General features: G+C 33.8%; 1 protein-coding gene across 2 annotated transcripts in view; it reads left to right on the forward strand.

Moving 5' to 3' along the window:
• Window positions 1–24728, forward strand: part of CADM2 (cell adhesion molecule 2) — a 1295522-nt gene that overhangs the window by 299171 nt on the left and 971623 nt on the right. The gene's annotated exons all lie outside the window — the stretch shown is intronic.

The raw sequence follows: 24728 nt of genomic DNA on the forward strand, positions 1-24728 counted from the left end.
TATTCTAGAGATATTAGCAGAATTTAAATACCTGTATCTGAAATCATCACTACCTTTCTATAATATCATTTCAATGGAAAAATATTTCCCCAAATTATAAAGAATATATTTATAAACTACTTTGAAGTCTTAGTTAATATTTAAATGATTTATATAAGCTTTCTACTTCTAAACAAGATTTAATGCACTCATGCATAGTTTGAATATTGCCTATATAAATGTTAATTTATGAAGAATGATTATATTTTCACTCTAAAATCATAAATAAGATGCCACGGAAAATCAAATCCTTTGATACAATAAACCTAGTATTTAGATTGCCAAAAGCTACCAAGTATCGGCTTATTCTGCACAATTGTTAGGTAAATATATCATTGTTCTTATTGCTGTCTCATTCAACCTTTGGTTAAAAAAAAAAAGAATAAAAAAAGAAATTTTACAAATTGCCCTTCCAAAAATATTGTTTATACCACTATAAAGGTGTTGTTTATAATTATTTGTGAAACTTTAACTCTTTGTAGAATTGCATATTTCAGATATAATTTTTAGTAGGGTAGCCAACCATAACAAATAAATATTCTTATAAAAGAGGGAGAAATATGACAAAAGGTAATAAAAAATGAAAAGTTCATTATAATGATACTTTTTTGTACTTGTTCTCAAAATTTGCATTGATATGTCTATCACTTCCATTATCTATTCTCATTTTTTTCTTTAAAGAATACTTATAATTTAATTGACAGTATGCTATTCCTTATAATTATATAGATTCTCAAATAAACTGAATGAAAAATTAGAGTATATTCATATTAAATAGTTTTCCATTAAAGGTTAGAATACTTAGAAAATACTAAACACAGTGGGTAATATGGAAGAGTATTTATTTGCCTATGTATATCTTTATTTTATACCTATAGAATTAACATTAAATTATAGAATAACTGTTTGCTGATTTTTTCAACAAAGCCATAAAATAAATAGTGTCAGTTTTATTTTTACAGAGCTGCAGCTGAAATCAAGGTAGAAAAGAATAAGTAAATCTATGTCATTATAGATTCATGCAAAACACAGTAAGAGATGAAGGATGTGAGCACTTCAGGATGTAAGGGTATCTTAATCCTTAGACACACAAATCAAGTTAAAAAGCAACTACTTCAAACTGAAAACAGTTTCTTTTTTCTTAATAATTTGCAATTGAAAGTAGAATTGTTTTAGAAAATAGTAATGCCAGGTCACCTATATTTACATATTAATCTGTGAGACTTTTCTTATAAATAGAAACAATAGTCTTTCACGGCATGAAAATATTATAACACTTAATACCAACATAATGATAGCAATCATTGGAAATAAGTTACAACAGTAGAATTATCGACATTTAAGGAGTCATTTATGGCTATTTAATGTTATCTTTGTTCTTGTAAATATAATGCTTTCAAATTATATCAGACTGTTTCATTCTGTTTTCAGGAAAATAAGAAATAGAGTTTAAGTGCCATGACAAGTATAAATGGAAATTGAAAAAATTAAATATAATAATAATGTTGTTTCATTTACAGATGTTTCAATCAATGATAAGAGATTACACTTACTTAAAATATTTCTATAATTTTAACATTTGGTCAGTTTCTGTTTCCTCTTTAAAGAAATTTGTTATATATCTATAAATCAGGCATTCAGCTTTGTATCTATAAATCAAACTTTAAAAAATGTACAGAGTGAAGTAAGCCAGAAAGAAAAACACCAATACAGTATACTAACACATATATATGGAATTTAGGAAGATGGCAATGACGACCCTGTATGCAAGACAGGAAAAAAGACACAGATGTGTATACCAGACTTTTGGACTCAGAGGGAGAGGGAGAGGGTGGGATGATTTGGGAGAATGGGAATTCTAACATGTATACTGTCATGTAAGAATTGAATCGCCAGTCCATGTCTGACGTAGGGTGCAGCTTGCTTGGGGCTGGTGCATGGGGATGACCCAGAGAGATGTTGTGGGGAGGGAGGTGGGAGGGGGGTTCATGTTTGGGAACGCATGTAAGAATTAAAGATTTTAAAATTTAAAAAAAAATAAAAAATTAAAAAAAAAAAGTTTCTATCCAAACAAAATTCTTTTTGCAATAAATGCCTCTTCTCATGTCTTTTGTCATTTGATAATAATTTTATTTTTAATATAATGGTTTATGAAACAAGCATAGCTTATGCAAAATATAATGTAGCTTTTTAAGAATAGTTATAAAAATGGAAATTGTATGCTATCTTGATATAAGTGAGAGGTCACATGGAAGTGAGTCATATTCCACTCTTAGCCAAATGTAGCATTAGACCAATATAAAAATAATTTAGACAAGAAAAGACACATTATTATAAGCTCCTCTATTGTTTAAATGGTTGTAAAAATGTCTGGCACACATAAACAGGTGACCAAACTGCAATGACTCAACATTTCTCATGAAACTTGCTCTCCTATTTCCAGGACTGCATCCTTAAGGCAGAGGCAATCAGCTTGGTATTTAAATAAATTTTTTAAATGGTATTTTGAATTATTATTGGAAACATAGGATTATAGCCAAGTTACCCTGAGTGGCTATCCATGAGACTTGGTCTACCTTACCTCCTACAAAAAAATGAGACTAAGAAAGTTAAAAAGGTTACAAACAATGATTAACTTGAATATTATGTAGATAGCTGTATAAAATGCTAAGATTTCTCTATATATATGCATGGGTGCATGTTAAGTCACTTCAGTCATATCCAATTCTTTGGGACCATATTGACTCTAGGACACCAGGATCCTCTGTCTATGGGGTTCTCCAGGCAAAAGAAACTGGAGAGGGTTGCCATGCCCTTCTGCAGGGGATCTTCCAGACCTAGAGATGGAACCCACATCTTTAAGTCTCCTTCATTGGCAGGAAAATTCTTTACCACTAGTGCCATCTGGGAAGTGTCTCCCTCCCGCAACCCCACAGCCTCTCTCTCTCTGTCTATATATATATATATATGTATATATATTCTAAGAGCAATTTGAAAGAAAAGATGATAGAATACATAGGAGGTATCATAGTAGTTGTTTTGAGTCACTGATCAAAAGAATGTTAACATCAGGAGTGAAGAAAGGAAGAGCACTGTATAATACTCCAAATATAAACATTGAATGCCTTTACATGAAGCAGAAACATTGTTTCCTAATCAGAGAGATTTGTTGTGTTTCTTCATTTTGGTTTTTATTTTATTTATATTTTTAGTAAAATTTAATGGATTGAGAAGCTCAACCACTCCTGAATGTAATGCCCTAGGAAACAGACTGCAAAAATACACTGACCTTGTCATAACCTAAAATGTTTAGTTGAAAACTGTTCAGTTAAAACAGAACTGTACTTGCTATGTCACAGAGATACCACTAGTAATTTAAGGTAACTGTCACTTTAAAAGTAGCCATCAACTCTGTCTAAATATACATTATTTTTATATAAAAAACCTGGTATCTTCTTTCAACGTGTATTTCAAAGGAAGCTAATACAGTGAATAAGCCTTTAAAGCAAATACATTTCTCTGTTATGCTACTGTGAAAGAAAATTGTAGTCATTAGTCAAAAAAGTGAATAAAATTGGTTATATGCTATACAGTGACCTTGATATTGATTTTTAAAAAATTCTTGTAACCTGCATGATACCAAAACAACTACTGTTCACAACCTCACCTGTATAAAGAAACTGTTTTCCATTTGAAAAACATTCTACATTTCTGAGTTAAAAAAAATAGTGTATTGGCTAAGTACATTTTAGTGGTTGGGTTTATAATGGAGCTGACACATGATATTATTATAATATAACTACATATAATTTGAGGAAAATTAATTCTTTCAAATTTATCTTAAGCTCCATGGAGTTTTTAATAAGTAGGTATGCATATGAAATTGTATTAGCAGCTTTAAATATTAACAGTTATAATAGGGACTAATGAAAGAAACATTGTCTTATGTTTATTGACTTAGTCACAAATTTTGACTAATAAGTTGTTAATGTTCACTTATTTCCCACACCTCTAGTGAAATACAGTAGAAACCTATCTAGATATTCCATCAAAATACTAGATTTTTTTTTTAAGATATTGCTTATGAGCCTCAGGCAATCTCCAGGTTTTTTTGGTTCCTGAGATTTCAACTGAGAAAAGTGCCAATTAGTTCCAATTTTGATGATGATATTCATGACGTGGTCTCTAATATAAAATAATTTTTGTGGGAAATTTGATGACATGTTTCCTCAGGATACAGACAAAGACCAATATACTCAGCATTCTATAGCACTGTCTAAATGTGACATAGTCTGTCAATGCCAACACATTTAAATAGAAAGTGAAAAAAAATCTTTTTATGAAGGTCTCTGTAATGTCAAACATACAGTTCAGATCCTTGGAAACACCTCGATGTCTGGCATTTAGGGTTTATATTTGTAATTTTTGATAATAATTATTCACTATATTGACTGTGCCAAGGAAGTAAGAATCATATTATATTTCAATCTCCTTAGAAAAAATCATATCTGGTATACTGTGTTCAGTCATTGGAACCATATTTTGAGGGAGATACTGATAAACTGAGGCATCTAAACTGAGGCATCCATAGGGCAATGACCAGAATGACAAGAGAACTTCATAGAAAGAGAAGAATGAACAGTGTTAATAAAAGCAATACAGTATTGTAAAGTAAAATAAAGTAAAAATAAAATTAAAAAAAAGAAGTTCAAATTTATGAAGAAAATGATTGGTTAGGAAAACTTTCTTTTTTAATATTGAATTCATTGTCCTGTAGATGACACTCTAACCTGAGTCTATACAGTACAGGAAATAACTAAGAGCAGTGGGTAAAACTGCTAAAAAATTCAATGTGAGATAGAATTCCCTGAAAATCGTGGCTGTCTGAAATTAAAATGTGCTGTTCTTGTTAGATATCTTCAAAGAGCAGATGACACAAGTTACCTTGGAGACTATAGAGTTCATGCCTGGAATAAAGAATTGGATGAGGAAATCTCTATAGACTTAAATGATTTTGATGTTCTGTGAATTTTATAACTGAACTATTTCCTTGTGATAAACTTCCCCAAATGTTTCAGTGTTCCAAATGTTCAAGACAGAAATCTATTAAGTTGAAATCTATGAAACTGCAAGCCTTATAGGTTCAAAATGGTTAAATAGTAGCAGTTTCAGGCAGTTTCATTTACACTCATGGTTTCCTGAAACTATGCTCTAAAACAGAATTCAGTACCCCCCCAAATATGCTATTAATCTCTTGTTTTGCTCATTTAGCAAAATTGAAGCCAAATTCAAGAGGTGCCATGTGTTTCACTAGTAGTTGGATTGGTCACAACGATGAAAAAAATAAATAAATTAAGCTAATTGCTAATATATCAGATTACTTTTACTTAATTAAATTTCTCATAGTTGTTGGTCAAATAGAGAAGCAAACAATAACTAAACCAAAAAAAACACACAGATTACATGTTTTTATGAAAATTCTTTAAACATTGAAGAGTAACACTGATGCTCCAATACTTTGACCACCTGATGCAAAAAGCTGAATCATTGGAAAAGACTCTCATGTTAGGAAAGATTGAAGGCAAAAGGAGAAGGGAGTGGAAGAGTATGAGATCCTTAGACAGCATCACCAACTCAACGGACATGAATTTGAACAAACTCCAGGAGATAGAGAATGACAGGGAATCGCAGAATCAGACGAGACTTAGTGACTTAGCAACAACGTGGAAAGTATACTGTATCTTTAAGGATACTGGTTCTTATGTAATAGTAACCAGGGCACTAATTTATAAGGATAAATGAATTTATAAGTATATTATGATAGAAGTAATTACATATAAGGAAAGTAAAACTGAATAAATGAGGAGAAATGAGAGGAAAAAATAACGGTGACTCACTTTAAACACGAGTCAGGACATCTGCACTCAATCCCAACTGTCACTAATCATTTTGGTGATTCAGAGTGAGGCATGAAATCTCCCATGGCCTGAATTAGTTCATCTATAACACGAATGGTTTGGCTTAACTGACCTCTAGGTCAATCTACACATCTGAAACCTGAAATTTTGTTACTATTTGAAAATATTCGAGAATCAAAACTATAGAATCTTAGTAAATGCAATCTAAGTTGAAAATTTAACAAGAAATCAATTTGTTAAATTAATGGTAAAATGACTAAATTAATGGTTAAAAAAGAGTATTTAAAAGCCATATTCTTATTGACAGACTTAGTCCATGAGATAAAAAAATGTACACATAATTGTGTGTGTATTTCTTTTGTATTTTGGTTAAATTCATTGCATAGACTTGGCTGAAATATCAGTTTAGTGCCTTGTTCAGTTTGTTACTGTAGTGACCTTGAGAATACTCCTTTCAGGTCTCTACAGGAGCTAATTGACCTATCACTCCAGGTTCAGCGCTCTGAAATCCATCACAGTAGTTGGTGTTGAAGCAGTATTTCCAATTGGGTGCTCCCAACCCATTATTGAACAATATGGCAGGGATAGGACATGTCCAATCTGGAAAGGCACATGAATCCTCTAGGTGATTCTCTTGAAGAATACGACATAGCTTTGCCAAAGTTTCCTTGAAATTTCATTGCATTCATTGTTTCCATTCAGTTTTTCTTCCTTCTTCCTCCCCCTTCATTCGGATTAGGCCTGTCTCACAATTGGACAGTCCCAGGTTCTACTGGCCCTCACATCTTTAACCAATAGCAACAGAGATGTTTTCTCTCATAAATCTGTTGCACACGTAGTCATTTCTCAGCATCTGCTTCCTGGAAGATCTGGACTGATAGGTTACTCAGATTTTTTCCATTTCATTCTGTTTGTTGTTTTCTAGTTGCTAAGTGGTATCTAACACTTTTTGCCACTTCATGGACTGTAACCTGCCAGAATCCACCTACAATGCAGGATATGTGGGTTCATTCAGTTTACTCATCTATAAATTGGAGATAATAATACCTAATTTATTTGGTTAGTATGAAAACTATATCATCTCATCAATGAAAATATGGTATTTTGCTTACATAATGCTGCTGCTGCTGCTAAGTCACTTCAGTCATCTCCGACTCTGTGCGACCCCATAGACGGCAGCCCACCAGGCTCCCCTGTCTCTGGGAAACTCTGGAACACTGGAGTGGGTTGCCATTTCCTTCTCCAATGCATGAAAGTGAAAAGTGAAAGTGAAGTCACTCAGTCATGTCCGACTCTCAGCGATCCCATGGACTTCAGCCTTCCAGGCTCCTCCGTCCATGGGATTTTCGAGGCAAGAGTACTGGAGTGGGTTGCCATTGCCTTCTCCTAGTGTCTGTTATTACTCTCTAGCCAAATCAAACAGTTAAGTTATTTGGTCTCACCACTCTTATTCACATTGTGCCTTCAAATTACCCTCTCTATCTACACATAGCTAACTCCTGCATCATTTATTAGAACAATTGTTAAGGCCACCTCTTTCATAAAATTTTAAAATGTATTTTTTTCTTCTTCAAAACTGCTAGTTCACTTAAAATATTTTTTTCTTGAATGATCACCCTTTATTTTTCAACTGCCTCATCCTGTATGGAAAATATAATTGGGTCTGGGTTTCTCTCTCACCCATATTTGCATTTCTGAGGATCTGGAACCTAAGGTATCAATAAATGTTAGTGAAATGTTTTAAGTTCGTTTGCTGATAGTCAGAGTTCATATCAAGCAGAAATTCACCATAGAAAAGTTTGGTTTTTTTCTGTCAAGTACAGTGAGAAACCATTTATAGATCTAAGTATGCATTGACAGAACAGGAAGTGTGTTTTATATTGATTGCCATGGATACTCTGTGAAGATATTGGGGTTGAGATTTAAGGTCTGTTCTGAAACAGAATCCTATATTTGTTGTACCAAAGATTTACAATGTGCTTTACCTATTACCACTATAGCTTACTAATCATGCCTTTTATCTCTTTGAAAGCAGTCTCTCCAGTATTTTTCAGCATTAATAATGAACCCCTAAGGTAAAACTATTAAACTGATGAGAAGTACTTTAGGGTCTCAGAAAATAATGACCTTCCCCATATTTAACTCACATCTGTAACTGGGATGCTGGGAAATCAATTCAGACTGGGAGTAGCAGAGATTAGGTGATAGAAATATAATGGGAGATCCTCCTCCCCACACCCTGGCCTGGCCTGATAAGTGTCATACGGAAAAAAAACAAAAACAAAAAACCTTACATGATTTATTCCCTTTTCCAAAAACCTACAGGATTTGTCTATTGCTTTCTGAACAAGAAAGAAATCTCAGGCACAGGTATATGGTGGTAGGCTTCAGAGATTCTGGTATTTGTTTTAAATACTGTAACATCATTATTTGAATGGATGTGGATTCTTAGACTACCAAACATGAAGGAATAAAAATATAAGACATATTCCAAAACTAAGCCTAAATGACACTGTCTCAGATTATCTATGTTTCTTATCCCCTCCATTAGTGCAAGTAATCGAGTGTTTGAATTTGAAAGTGTAAGTTTATCTCATTGTTCCATTATAGGTAATAAAAGTGACCTATGTGAGGATATTAGATTAGCGATTTTACTTAGTATTCACCTTATGCTTAGAAGGTGTGAAATTGTTAACTCATTCAAATTAAGTCATTATCCAGCTATGTAACAAATAGACTTGTGCTTGTAAAGCTTAACTAAGCAGGTGCAGAGGGAAAGGAACAGCTCCATCAAATGCTTCAGAAAACCCTTTCTACTGCTGTTCTTTATTTTTACGTCTCATTAAGAGCAGTATTAACTATCACATACTGCTCATATAGGGAAAATTGGAAGATATTAAGCATCCCGAATAACCCTCAAAAATATTTTAAGTACAAGGACGAGTTGGTGTTTTTTGTTTGTTTGGTTTACAATCTTAGCCTCATGTCATCTTCTGATTGTTAATAGGTAGACAAATGAGGAATTTTGGTATATTAATTTGCTAGGGGTGCTATAACAAAATACCATAAACTCAGTTACTTAAACAGAAGAAGTTAATTTTCACACAATTCCGGCAGGGTTGGTTTCTTCTGAGACTTATCATGCATTGCAGATGCCTACTTTCTAAGTGTCCTCAGGTCTGTTTGTTTTCTCCATCCTAATTTATTTTTGTTGTAAGTACACCAATTATATTTGATTATATATTTTTACCTTAATTACCTCTAAAAACTGTATCTACAAATCCAATCACCTCTTGAATTACTAAGGGCTAGGATTTAAACCAGTGAATTTGGGAGATCACAATCCAGTAGTCATGTATGGATGTAAGAGTTGGATCATCAAGAAGGCTGAGCACCAAACAATTGCTCCTTTTGAACTGTGCTGTTGGAGAAGACACTTGAGAGTCCCTTGGACTACAAGGAGATCAAACCAGTCAATCCTAAAGGAGATCAACCCTGAATATTCATTGGAAGGAGTGATGCTGAAGTTGACATTCCAATACTTGACCACTTGATGCAAAAAGCTGACTCATTAGGAAAGACCCTGCTGCTGGAAAAGACTGAAGACAGGAGGACAAGATGGTTGCATGGCATACCAACTCAGTGTACATGAGTTTGAGCAAACTCTGGGAGATGGTGAAGGACAGGAAAACCTGGCATGCTGAAGTCTATGGGGTTGCAACAAGTCGGACAGTACTGAGCAACTGAACAACAACAATCTGACTCATAAAATCAGGGAACTCTTTTCTGTCTATGAAATGCATATTTTTCTTTATTTGAGAAATATCCTTAATTTGTGTGAGGGAGAGGCTATATAGTGAAATCACTTATGATAATTCTGTATCCCAACTTTGGATTTCCATAGCTACTTGCTTTTCTAATTTCTAGCGAATTGTGCAGGCTGTATTTAAACATGGAATAATCAAAACAGACCAAGTTGGAAAAAAAGAAAATGGTGAGTATAAGAAAAGAAAGGAAAATGAGTTCAGGGATGGCCAAATACAGATCAGGATCTCTAAGATATTACAGTCAGTATCTCTGTGGGTTTTATCTAGGGGATCTTCCCAACCCAGGGATAGAATCCACGTTTCCTGCATTGCAGGTGGATTCTTTACCACTGAGTCACCAGGGACATCTGCTGTATTATTTTAGGAAATTGCAAAGTAAAACAACATGAGCCACCATTGCACATTCTTAAGAAAACTAAAACCAAAAACACTGACCTTGCCAAATGCTAGCCAAAATGTGAAATAGCAAAAGCGCTCATTAATTGCTGGTAGGAATGCCAATATTATAGCTACTTTGGAAGCCAAGTTGGCCTTTTCTTACAAAGCTAAACACAGATTTACCAAATAACACAGTGATTGCACCTATATATTTACCCAAATTATTTGGTAGTTTATGGTACACTAAAACTTATGTACCAGTGTTTATTCATAATTGCTGAATATTGTAAGAAAACAAGATGTCTTTCAATAGTTAATGTATGAGCTGTGATACTTCCATATAATGGCATATAATTCTACACTGAGATGTGAGCTATCAAGCCACAAAAGATGTGGACAAAACATTAAGTACATCTTACTAAATAAAAGAAGCTAGTCTGAAAAGGCTATTGTCGTTCAGTCACTCAGTCGTGTCCGACTCTTTGTGACCCTATGGACTGCAGTAGGCCAGGATGTCCTGTCCTTCACTGTTTCCCAAGGTCTGCTCAAACTCATGTCCATCAAGTCAGTGATGCCATCCAACCATCTCATCCTTTGTTGTCCCATTCTTGTCCTGCCTTCAGTCTTTCCCAGTACCAGTCTTCCAATGACCTGACACTTAACATCAAGGGACAAAAGTATTGGAGCTCCAGCTTCAGCATCAGTCTTTCTAATGACTACTCAGGGTTGATTTCATTCAGGATTGACTGGTTTGATCTCTTTGCTATCTGAGAGACTCTCAAGAGTCTTCTCCAGATCACAATTTGAAAGCATTAATTCCTAGATGCTCAGCCTTCTTTATGTTCCAACTCTCACATCAGTACGTGACTACTGGAAAAATGATAGCTTTAACTAGACAGACCTTTGTCGCAATGTGATATCTCTGTCTTTTAATACACTGTGTTTCTCATAAGTTTTTCTTCCTCGGAGCAAGTCTCTTTTAAGTTCATGGTTGCTCTCACCATCCATATTTGTTTGGGAGCCTGAGAAAACAAAGTCTGTCATTGTTTCTCTTGTTTCCCCATCCATTTGCCATGAAGTGATGGGACTGGATGCCAGGATCTTGTTTTTTGAATGTTGAGTTTTAAGACAGCTTTTTCACTCCTCTTTCACCGACATCAAGAGACTCTTTAGTTCTTTGATTTCTTCTACTAGAGTATTATTATCTGCATATCTGACGTTGTTGATGTTTCTCCTGGCAATCTTGATTCCAGCTTGTAAATCAAAGTCATCAGTTCTTTGGCCCTCAGCTTTTTGTATTGTCCAGCTCTCACATCTGTACATGACTAATGTAAAAGCCTAGCTTTGACCATATGGATCTTTGTCGGCAAAATAATGTCTCTGCTTTTTAACACACTGTCTAGGTTTGTCATAGCTTTTCTTTGAAGGAGCGTGTCTTTTAATTTCATGGCTGTAGTCACCATTTGCAGTGATTTTGGAGTCCAAGAAAATAAAGTCTGTCACTGTTTCCATTGTTTTACCATCTATTTGCCAATAAGTGATGAGACCAGATGCAATGATCTTCCTTTTTTGAATGTTGAGTTTTAGGTCAGCTTTGTCACTCTCCTCTTTCACCTTCATCAAAAAGCACTTTAATTCCTCTTCACTTTCTTCCCTTAAGGTGGTATAATCTGCCTACCTGAGCTTATTAATATTTCTCCTAGCAATCTTGATTTCCGCTTGTGCTTCATCCAGCCTGGCATTTTGAATGCTGTATTCTCCATATCAGTTAAATAATCAGGGTGACAATATACAGATTATATTGTGAAAGTTCATATAGTGAAAATGCTATACACTATCTATATCCAACTATATGGTATTCTGAAATAGGCAAAACTATAGAGACAGTAAAAAGACTAGTGGTTGCCATGGGTTTAGAGAGAGGGAAGAATGGCAGAATATATGGAATATGGAAAATGCATAGGTCATTGAAACTATTCTGTATAATACCATAATGGTGGTTATATGACATTACATATTTATCAAAATCCATCAACCCTTTACAATACAAGGGGTGAACCCTATTGTCAACTATATAATAGGTGAAATATTTTGTTAGCTCTGAAACTAAAAATATAAACTATCACTTTATGTTTGTAAAAAAAAATGTATACATTTCTGTGCTGTGGACATGAAAGTTGCAAACTGCTCTACAGAAGAATGTAATCTGCCCCATGTGTTGCAGACATCTTAAAGTGTCTAAAAACATAGGACATATAGTAAATACTGACCAGTGATGGTAATTTATATTATCTAGAACTGTCCTCAGGAACAGTAATTTCAGTGTTTTTTTTGCCATTGCAAACATGTTCAATTGAAAGTAATAAACTGTTAACTCCGTGAATGGAAAGTGAGCTGTTCCTGCTAACTGAATAAAATATAACAATGGAATAAAATTATTCAGTGGAATAATTGAAAAACTAGTCTGAACTAATGAGCTCTATCTGTGTGGTAGCCACTGGATATGGCAATCATGTTGCCATTTTCTCTCTTAAAAATTAATTCTCCAGTTTCAGTTATTATTAGTGGCTTCTATCAATCTGTCTCCATCTCTTTCTCTCATTCTCCTTATTGTACAATCTACAAAAAAGTGAGATGGAGGCCAAATCTCTGAACTGAAAAAATAGTCACATCCCACTTTGAGAGGAAATCAAATATAGAATATTTCATGTGAGTGGCTCTTTGATATTTCCACTATAATAAGACTGAACATTTTCTGACCACAATTGTTTGTTATATTGCTTTTTGATCAGCAGTTTCTTGCCATCATGGAAGTTTGGGTGACATTTGACCTCCTGGGACCTCTATGCCTTGGAGTCTATGTTCAAGTGATAAAACATTTGTAGTGCAACCCTAAATTCTATTTAGTGATTAATTCTAATGGAATGGAATAAAAGGAAACCACCCAAATGATGTCTTTCAGAAGCTGGTCATGTCTCCACACTGTAATTTGGTGTGCTGCTGCTGCTGCTGCTAAGTCACTTCAGATGTGTCCGACTCTGTGTGACCCCATAGACAGCAGCCCATTGTGAGGTTTATCAATTTCTAGAATAATAAACTGCAAAACACAAAATTTATATGCTATTAAAAGCCATATATTTTATTCAATTTGCTCTTATCTTAATAATTGGCATAATATTTATAGGCATTTATAATCTCATTAATGTCTTCAAAATTGTATTAAAAATTTCATTGTAATTTCATTACAAATATATGTTATTTTTGCATACCATCCCACCATGGTAAAATTCTCTAATTTCTTGATATAATTCTACAGACATTTTCCTTTTCCCTCCTCTTTTGCTTTCTTTGCCTCTGTAACAGTATCTCATTATTTTTTTGGTGGGTAATTAGTGATATAAGAGGGTGTAGTGGACTTCTAAAAGTCGATCCTGTAGGCAGTCATGCTGATAGCTCTTTTTTGCTCTGGGTAGATTTTGCTTGATTGTCCTTGTAGATTCTTCTGGGTAAACTGACCTGCCTCTGCTGTTATCTGCTCTCCAGCCACGTCAGGTTCTACTGCTACCCTGCTGTCACCCAGTTGACGCCTGGCTGGCATTGGGAGGTCTCTGTTGTTATGCTGCCTCACAATATTTTTCAGGATAGATGATTCATTCCCTGGGCATAGTGGGAGAGCAAAAGTACAACTCAGAATTGACCTAGGTAATAATTTATCTATAGTAGCACTCACTCCTATTGAACTCCCTACTGCTATTCCTTACAAAGGATTAAACACCATCGCAGGTGTTCTTACATATGTTAATTATTGGAATTATTATTCTTTCTCACTTCTGTAACATTTCTTACAAGTGAGAGAGAGATTAAGATGTCCTTTCTAGGCATAACCAATTATACAAGGTGAGCAGAATAACTGAATAAAAATATCTATTTTGCTGGATATTTTTTGTTTCATAATTATATTAAAATATTTCACTCACATAGTTTTCTAAAGCTTACTTTTAAAGGATATTTATAATGATTAAATTAATTGCAAAATATGAAAATAGTTGTGTTTACCACTTAAGTGTGCTCTTTCTCTACACACATATTGATGTATTTCTAGGTATTGATAGATTTCAAACTATTGATGGATTCTGTGTGAGAAAAGTCACTGATGAGGTTGATGTAAGTGTAATTGAAAATCTCAGCTGATAGAGAACTCTTTCCCAGGATGGGTTATAGAAACAAGCAATAGATAATCTCTTCTCTTAAGAGATGAACTTTTTGCAAGCATAAACAATTTAAACTGTGAACTAGACTCTAAGCAACTCCAGATATTTATATAGAATCTAACATTTTAAGTAGGCCCTTAAGCACTATTTTTGAGTGCATAGCTAATATTTATAAAACAAATTTTAATTACCACCACTATAGCCATTTTGAGGCTTAGCACTATTAGTTTCCCCAAGGACACACAAATACCAAAGGTCAGAGAGTAGAATTCAAACTCAGGCCAACCAAATTCCAGAGCATCACAGCTCTTAACTACTAGATCAGACAGAATAAAGAGAATGCAGAAGGGTGAAATCAACTCCTACTGATAATTATGAATATCTATTAGGTTTAAATATACCTGCATGTATTAGAAACATACTTAAATAACACACTATTTCAGTGATTTGTGGTTTGAAAGTAACCTCTAAGAAACAGTAATTTACTTATGAATACATTTCCATTTTACAAATAAAGGTATCAGAATGTTTATCTGTGTTCCCTTACAGTTGGCAACTTTTCATTCTTTACATATAATGGAAAAATTGAACAGATTTAAAAAGCATCTCACAACCTAACAACTAAAAAGTTTTTCTGATTGTTTAAATTAATTTCTATATAATAACCATGTATATAATAGTACAAGTTCAGGATAATTGCTTACCACCTTAATTCTTTGTCTTTCTCTCTCTTACTTTTCTTTCATTTTTTTGAAACATTGTGCTTCTTAAAAGCTAAAGTGGAAATGACAATTTCCTGGCAGTCCAGTGGTTAGAAATCTGTTATTTAAATTTTGAGGGCCTGGCTTCAATCCCTGTCTAAGATTCCAAAGCGCTTGGTGTGGCCAAAAAAACAAAGCAAACAAACAAAATTAAGTAGATGAGTTTGAGTAAGTTCCGGGAGTTGGTGATGGACAAGGAAGCCTGGCGTGCTGCAGTCCATGGGATCAGAGTCAGACACGACTGAGTGACTGAACTGAAAATATCAAGACATCAAATTTTATGTTTTCATGTACTATGCCTTTTATAAACATGAGGTAAAGATGTATTTTATGGTGGAGTGTTTGGGGAGCTTTTGAAAATTCTGGTCTTTAATAATCAGTGTTGTTATTTGAGAAGTGATTAATGTTGCATAATTAGTTACTATTCTTTGGATCTTTTCTTTTTTTGAAAAATACTTTGGGTTCTAATATTAGTCCCAGTATTTAATACCACTGTTGTTTATTTTCTTAATTTGGAAATAGAAATGATAACATCTCTTGTTATTGTCAGAATTAACTGCAATGGGGTTTATGAAAATCTTCTGGGATGGCATATCATAAATTCAAGAAATGTAGCTATTTTTTCTAAAAAATACAATAGATTTTTATTAGTGCTAAAATAAAATATTGTGTTAATATTTAAATTAGAGGAAAGAAACCTCTAACTCTCTAGAATTTACCTTAAAAACATACCAGTTTGTCAAAACCCTCCTACTTTCTAGGAGGGTGTAGAACCCTCATTTTAATGGATGTGCATTAAACTAATAATTTCTGTAGGTTATTTTTCACTTGTTATGTCAAATTTTGTACTTTTCAGCTCAAACCATCCTCATCATTTTAACACTTATTTATGGTATGAACAAATAAATGGTATAGGAAGTATTCTGGAAAGAAAATAGTGTGGTCTCAGACCAGTGAAGGATTTAAACTTGTGGTGCTTCAGCTTCCAGAGGCTAGAAAAGTGAAGTTTGAACTTCCCTTGGGATCACCTGTCTTTCCTTGAGTGTAGGGACGGGCCCAAAGGGAAAAGTCAACTAGCCCACTCAACAGCTTAAATGACAGTGAACAAATGCTTGACTAGAACATTTGCTTTAATGAAGCAATTTAATAAAATATTGTTTAAGGTGATGCATTTGAAACATTAAGATACTTTGTTCAGGTGACAAAGTTGATTATTTCCTGCCAAAGCTAATTTTTTTCAAGGAAGTTGATGTAGAAAAGAAAGACCTTCCTAAACTCTTAACACTACAAAATCCTCAAATGGAATTGACTTTGCAAAATTGTCCTATAAATAGCTATATATATATATATATGTATGTTTATCTCAAATTACAAGGCAATAAGGAATATCCTTTTATATCATAATGGATGCTCTGTGAGTGTAACAAAACATCAAACATTTTAAATACTAATCATTATCTTTCCTTTCTTCCCTATCTCTCTTATAGGTGAGTAACTGAAGGTTAAAATCAGAATTCCTGGATATGAAGTATTATGTGCTTTTTTATTGGTGTCCTGTGGGTAAGTAAAGAAACAAACTTGACTTAAGCACTGGATTGGATGCTGAATCATGCAAAGATATAAATTAATGAGTTGTGGCACCTTATTACTGAAAGTCATGAACAAATATTTAAAAACTATTTAAGTTAGACCCATGACTACTGAGGAGGTGAATATTTTCTACTTCTAAGTTTTAAAACTGCGTTGTTCCAAATTAACACATAAGTAAATTAGGATGCTTTATATTTGAATACCCATGACTTGTTCTGGATGTTATCTTAGATGGAAGATTTTTCAGAAAACCGTAAATGGAGATGTGATTTTGACTGTTTCACCAATTAACGCTGATAGGTCTATATAAAAATTGTGGAAAATAAAATTATATTAAGTCTATAAATAAAGACTGCTTTGCTAAGAAGCCTTTAGAATTTAGATTTTTAACCTAGGAAATATGATGGATTTTATTTTTAAACCAATGTAATATTAAATATAAATCAAATGAAAAATGTTTAAGAACAAAGATTTTAAGAGAAAATGAATGAATCATTCTATTCTTAAAATTTTATGGGAAAAAACATTATTTTATTAAAAATTTTTGTAGAATTAGGGAATTATTTTCTTTTGCAGTCATTTTTTAAAAAAGACTGATTTGGTCTAACATATAAAAAGTATTTTAAATAAGTGATTCTTCAAGAATCACTTCAAAAGAGAAAACAGCTTTTACAGTAAAACTCAAATGTCAGGGAAGGCTTCTTTATTACAGATTACTTGCACTGATGGAGGTTATTAGTGTACATTGAGATTTATGAGCTGAAAATCTACTTTAAAAATTGAAGAATCAGTATCTTTAAGATTTGATTGTAGCATTAATATATTATATTATTTAAAGAATATATTCCAGAGAAATATATATCAGAGAAATCTTCATAGTGTGGTTAGATGAGGTTTCTAACCTGATTGTATGAAGCCATTTTGTAAGGAATTTTTTCTTCTCCTTGTCTTTGTCTGCCTCTGGTTTACTAGCATTCATAAAATGTGATATTAGTTTTATTAGCAAATTTAAGGGTAGTATAATGATAAATCTTTTAGATAAAAGTCTAAATAACTATTTAATATTGTTGTTTTATTGAATATATTGTTACACCAGGAAGTAGATAGAGGGTAACTAAATAATATTTATCTCTTGGTTTACCTTTATGACTTGATATATCTGGCATTTTTTTTAAATTTTTATTTTTGCTTTATTTTACTTTGCAATATTTTTTTTAAACATTGAAAAGGTTATTTCTTGAAATGATCTACTTATGATAAGATTATGTATTTACTATAATTTGTGAAAATTATCTCTAAAAACCATAAAAATTGCTTCAACAAAATGTGTATTTGTGCATTATATCCCAACTTTTGACATAATGGTTTCTGTCTATAAAATATTTACTTAAACCAACTTTAGTAATATATTCAATCTCATCAGACTTGGTTGATGGCTCTGATTTTGAAGGCATTTATATGAGAAAATGAAAGGTCCAGGGATATTTGTAATATGGAAGCTGTGTTTGAGTTTGGTACAGCGTTCTCAATGGGGCAAAATTACCAGGTAGTTCTGAGAATAAGCTGTTTCAAAATTGTTTATTTTCTCAGACTGTGAGAATACCTAGTAGACAATTTTTATTTTGGGAGATATACACACCTATTATTTCAGAATTTGTCATCATTCTAATGTGCTCACAATATTTATTTATAAACACTTGGGTCTAAAGCATCAAAATCAAATGTAGTATACATTTTGAACATATAGAAAAGTAAATGCTATGATTTAACCCTTTTATTATTTGATAATTAGTTCCTAGACATCCATGTGTTTTATTATAAATGTATAGGTTTAACTTACTCTTGAGACTGACAGAAAAATAGCAATAAAATTTTATTAAGTATAATAAACTTGAGTATGACCTCCATATAACATCAGCAGAAGTTCAGTGCTTGAAAATAAGAGAATATTAGAAAGTAGATTAGCCTAGATGATGAGGGGACAGGCATTCATTATTGAGGAAATACAGGACATGCCTTTGATTTCAGAGAAGATTCTGGCTTTATGAAAAGATTTACTCTGGAGAAAATTACACTCTAGACACATATTTTTAAAAGAAAGCTTAAAGTTGAAATGTAATAATCAAGATAATTTAGATTCTTAAAATATTTTTTCATCAATTAAAATAAAATTTTCAATCAAAATGAACTTGGCTTATGAAATAGACCCTTAGGATAATATCAACCAGTTGATGTTATTTATTGTTTAAGAACGAGCAGTAATCATAACTTAAATGTTCAGTTAGTGAACAAAACATAGGTGATAGGATAATTTAGGTTAATAATACCACTAGATAATATCACTAAAACTTGAATGATAATTTATCTTTTGGCACATGTAGATTATCAATAAGAATATTCATTTTAAAATATGGAGGAAAAGCTAAAGTTATGTCCTCTATCCAGAACCAGCATACAATAAATTTACTTGAAAAAAATCACAATACAATCTCCCTCTCTATATCTTTATTTTGAGAGTCTTGTGAAAGGTGATTCAGTTGATAATAATAGGACAGCTGCATGCCCATGATAACATCCCTTAGTTTTTTTTTTTTTTTTCTGTTTAAAGAAATCAAAATTCAATATGAATGTTTCTTATATAAAATTTAGAATCAGAAGAGTCTTTATATAAAGATTTTTCTATATATTCTCATGAAGTAGTATAAACTTCTGTGGTATAAAACTTTTTTACATGGACTTCTTTACTGCCTAGATAAAGATATGTTATAGGAAATCAAATTACTATAATTTAAGTTCTCCATTTTTTCTCCTGTTAAGTTCTAGGCATTTCTTTTTGTTATTACACTTGCTCAGAATTTTGTTGTTATTTGTTTCTTGTTTTTAATATGGAGGGTATTGTGTTTTCATAAAGGTTAAAAGTATCGTATTGCTATATAATCTCCATTTTGAAAAAGCTTGATTTTATTCTGAAAATATAAAACATTGTTTAAAGAAACATCATGAAATACATTTCTTAGGTTTACAAAGATATATTCACTTCTTTATTTTACTGAGCCTTTAAACCATGTATTAAGACTACCACATATCTATGAAAGTAAAAGTCACTCAGTTGTGTTCGACTCTTTGTGACCCTAAGGACTATACAGTCCATGGAATTCTTCAGGCCAGAATACTGGAGTGGGTAGTCTTTCCCGTCTCCAAGGGATCTTCCCAACTCAGGGATCAAACTCCAGTCTCCCGCATTGCAGGCAGATTCTTTACCAGCTGAGCCACAAGGGAAGCCCATAGTGAAAGTGAAAGTCTCTCAGTCTTGTCTGACTCTTTCACATATCTGTAGAAAAGCAGAATTGAAAATTGAAGCAGCCACTATAGAATAGATATTTGCCATATGATCCAGCAATTTCATGTCTAGGTATTGACCTGAAAAAGGCAAAAGTACTATTTTAAAAAGATATATGCACAGTAGTGTCCACTGCAGCATTATTTACAATAGCCAAGATTTAGAAGTCACCTTAATATCAAGGGATAGATGGACAGATAAAAAAGAAGTGGTATATATGCACAATGGAATATTACTCAGCCATCAAAAGTGTTATTTTGCCTTTTGTTACAAGATGGATGGGTGTAGATAATAGTATGCTAAGTGAAATCAGTTCAGTTCAGTTCAGTTCAGTCACTGAGTCATGTCTGACTCTCTGCAACCCCATGGACTGCAGCATGCCAGGACTCCCTGTCGGTCATCAACTACCAGAGTTTACTCAAACTCATGTCCATTGAGTCGGGTATGCCATCCAACTATCTCATCTTCTGTCATCCCCTTCTCCTCTCGCCTTCAGTCTTTCCCAGCATCAGGGACTTTTCCAATGAGTCAGCTGTTCACATCAGGTGGCCAAAGTATTGGAGTTTCAGCTTCAACATCAATCCTTCCAATAAACTTTCAGAATTAATTTTCTTCATGATTGACTGGTTGGATTTTGTTGCAGTCCAAGGGACTCTCAAGAGTCTTCCCCAACACCACAGTTCAAAAGCATCAATTCTTCGGCATTCAACTTTCTCTATAGTCCAACTCTCACATCCATACATGACTACTGGAAAAACCATAGCCTTGACTAGATGGACCTTTGTTGACAAAGTAATGTCATTGCTTTTTAATATGCTGTGTAGGTTGATCATAACTTTTCTTCCATGCGGCAACCGTCTTTTAATATCATGGCTGCAGTCACCATATGCAGTGATTTTGGAGCCCCCCAAAATAAAGTCTGTCACTGTTTCCACTGTTTCCCCATCTATTTCCCATGAAGTGATGGGACCAGATGCCATGATCTTCGTTTTCTGAATGTTGAGCTTTAAACCAACTTTTCCACTCTCCTCTTTCAGTTTCATTAAGAGGCTCTTTAGTTCATTTTCTGCCTTAAGGGTGGTGTTATCCGCATATTGGAGGATATTATTTCTCCCAGCAATCTTGATTCCAGCTTGTGCTTCATCCTGCCCAGTGTTTCTCACGATGTACTCTGCATATGAGTTAACTAAGCAGGGTGACAATATACAGCCTTGACATACTCCTTTTCCTATTTGGAACCAGTCTGTTGTTCCATGTCCAATTCTAACTGTTGCTTCCTGACTTCTATACATATTTCTCAAGAGGCACATCAGATGGTCTAGTATTCCCATCTCCTTAAGAATTTTCCTGTTTATTGTGATCTACACAGTCAAAGGCTTTGGCATAGTCAATAAAGTAGAAATAGATGGTTTTTCTGGAACTCTTGCATTTTTGACGACCGAGCAGATGTTGGCAATTTGATCTCTGGTTCCTCTGCCTTTTCTAAATCCATCTTGAGCATCTGGAATTTCATGGTTCATGTATTGTTGAAGCCTAGCTTTTAGAGTTTTGAGCATTAATATGCTAGAGTGTGAGATGAGTGCAATTGTGCAGTAGTTTGAGCATTCTTTGGCCTTGCCTTTCTTAGTGATTGGAATGAAAACTGACCTTTTCCAGTCCTGTGTCCACTGCTGAGTTTTCCCAATTTGCTGGCATATTGAGGGCAGCCCTTTCACAGCATCATCTTTTAGCATTTGAAATAGCTCAACTGGAATTCCATCACCTCCACTACTGTTCTTCATAGTGATGCTTCCCAAGGCCCTCTTGACTTCACATTCCAGAATGTCTGTCTTTAGGTGTGATCACACCATCATGGTTATCTGGGTCATGAAGATCTTTTTTGTACAGTTCTTCTGTGTTCTTGCCACCTCTTCTTAATATCTTCTGCTTCTGTTAGGTCCATACCATTTCTGTCAGTTATTGAGCCCATCTTTGCATGATATGTTCCCTTGGTATCTCTGATTTTCTTGAGGAGATCTCTATTCTTTCCCATTCTATTGCTTTCCTCGATTTCTTTTCATTGCTCACTTAGGAAGGCTTTCTTATTTCTGCTTGCTCGTCTTTGGAACTCTGCATTCAAATGAGTATAGCTTTTCTTTTCTCCTTTGCTTTTTGCTTCTCTTCTTTTCACAGCTATTTGTAAGGCCTCCTCAGACAGCCATTTTGCTTTTTTTCCATTTCTTTTTCTTGGGGAGGGTCTTGATCCATGTCTCCTGTACAATGTCACTAACCTCTGTCCATAGTTCATCAGGTACTCTGTCTATCAAATCTTTTCCCTTAAATCTATTTGTAACTTCCACCATATAATCATTAGGGATTTGTTTTAGGTCATAACTGAATAGTCTAGTGGTTTTCCCTACTTTCTCCAATTTCAGTCTGAATTTGGCAATAAGAAGTCCATGATCTGAGCCACAGTCAGCTCCCAGTATTGTTTTTGCTGACTGTATAGAGCTTCTCCATCTTTGGCTGCAAAGAATATAATTAATCTAATTTCACTGTTGACCATCTGGTGCTGTCCATGTGTAGAGTCTTCTGTGTTGTTGGAAGAGGGTGTTTGCTATGACCAGTGTGTTCTCTTGGCAGAACTTTATTAGCCTTTGCCCTGCTTCATTCTGTACTCCAAGACCAATTTGCCTGTTACTCCAGGTGTTTCTTGACTTCTTTCTTTTGCATTCCAGTCCCCTATAATGAAAAGGACATCTTTTTTAGGTTTTAATTCTAGAAGGTCTTGTAGGTCTTCATAGAACCATTCAACTTCAGCTTCTTCAGCATTACTGGTTGGGGCATAGACTTGGATTACCATGATATTGAATGGTTTGCTTTGGAAACGAACAGAGATCCTTCTGTTGTTTTTGAGACTGCATCCAAGTACTACATTTTGGACTCTTTTGTTGCCTGTGATGGGTACTCCTTCTAAGGGATTCTTGCCCACAGTAGTAGATATAAGAATCATCTGAGTTAAATTCACCCATTCCAGTCCACTTTTTCATTTAAGTGAAATAAGTTAGAGAAAGAGAAATAAAATATTATCTCATTTATATATGGAATTTAAGAATCAAAACAAAAAAAATGACAAATTCATGGGGAAAAAAGAGAACAAAGGAGTGCTGGGGTAAATTTGGATAGGAAGGAGGGAGGTAAAGTAGGTAGAGAGGATTAAGAGGTACAGACATATAGTTATAAAGTAAACAAACCACAGGGTTATACAATAGAGCATGAGGGATATGGTCTATAATGTCATAATAATTTAGTATTACAGTATTAGGGACTAGTGGTTACCAGGGATTGTGGTGATCATCTCATAATGCATGCAAGTGTCAGATCACTGTATAATACATCTGAAACTAACATAACATTGTATATCAACTGTTTAAATTTAAAAAGATGAACACATATCTTTTTAAGATATTCATATAAGAAATAATTAAATTATAAAATATTGAACACATTTTGAAAAGATTAAAACTTATTAGGGGTCTTTTGATATTGAGATTTTCACCCTCTGAATTTTGAGTTGACTCTTTACCTCAGGAGATACCTGGGTTTTAACATTATATTGTTGTTGTAGATATATTTGTAAATATTATCATTATATTTTGGTCATAAAGTTACATCCTACATAAACTTTTACAGAATTCTGCTTCTGACGCTTTAAGTCTAGGTGACCATTCACAAAAAGATATTATTGTTAGTGATAATATTCCAATTCTCCTATAGTTATTTCTTTTTTTTATTTCCCTAGAGATTCAATTCATTATGTGTAATTCTTCATAAGATCTGAAATTACTACATACCAATCACTTCATTTTATTTAGAATATACTCAAAACATGTGATCAAAAATTACTTTATAAATGAAAGAAAATAATTCAAGTATTTGTTTATTGCAACATCAATAGTAAGACTAAAATTAAAAAAAAGGAAATGTACCCATTTAGAAAGAAAAATAGGCTTGCACTGTCACTCAAATTCACAAATAAACATATAATTAGAGAGATTTTGAGTTTTAAAAAAGTAAATTGAATTAAACAGATAAGCTTTCTCTTATAAAATATTTGTGTTATTTCCACTGCTTTTCAGTAGCGTTCAGTTCAGTTCAGTCTCTCAATCATGTCTGACTCTCTGTGACCCCATTGACTGCAGCACGCCAGGCCTCTCTGACCATCACCCACTCCCAGAGTTTACTCAATCTTATATCCATTGAGTCAGTGATGCCATCCAACCATCTCATCCTCTGTCATCCCGTCCTTCTCCTGCCCTCAATCTTTACCAGCATCAGGATCTTTTCAAATGAGTCAGCTCTTTGCATCAGGTGGCCAAAGTATTGGAGTTTCAATTTCAGCATCAGTCCTTCCAATGAACATCCAGGACTGATCTCCTTAAGGATAGACTGGTTGGATCTCCTATCAGTCCGAGGGACTCTCAGGAGTCTTCTCCAACACCACAGTTCAAGAGCATCAATTCTTTTGTTCTCAGCTTTCTTTACAGTCCAACTCTCACATCCATACATGACTACTGGAAAATCAGTAGCATTACACATATTTTAAGTAGTTAGTAGCAAATATTTATGAATGATTTGCTTAATGACTATATTCTAGGGTTGTAGATGTTCAGTGAAAAATACAA

The sequence above is a fragment of the Capra hircus genome, chromosome 1 (assembly GCF_001704415.2).
Source record: "Capra hircus breed San Clemente chromosome 1, ASM170441v1, whole genome shotgun sequence".
Taxonomy (NCBI): Eukaryota; Metazoa; Chordata; class Mammalia; order Artiodactyla; family Bovidae; genus Capra; species Capra hircus.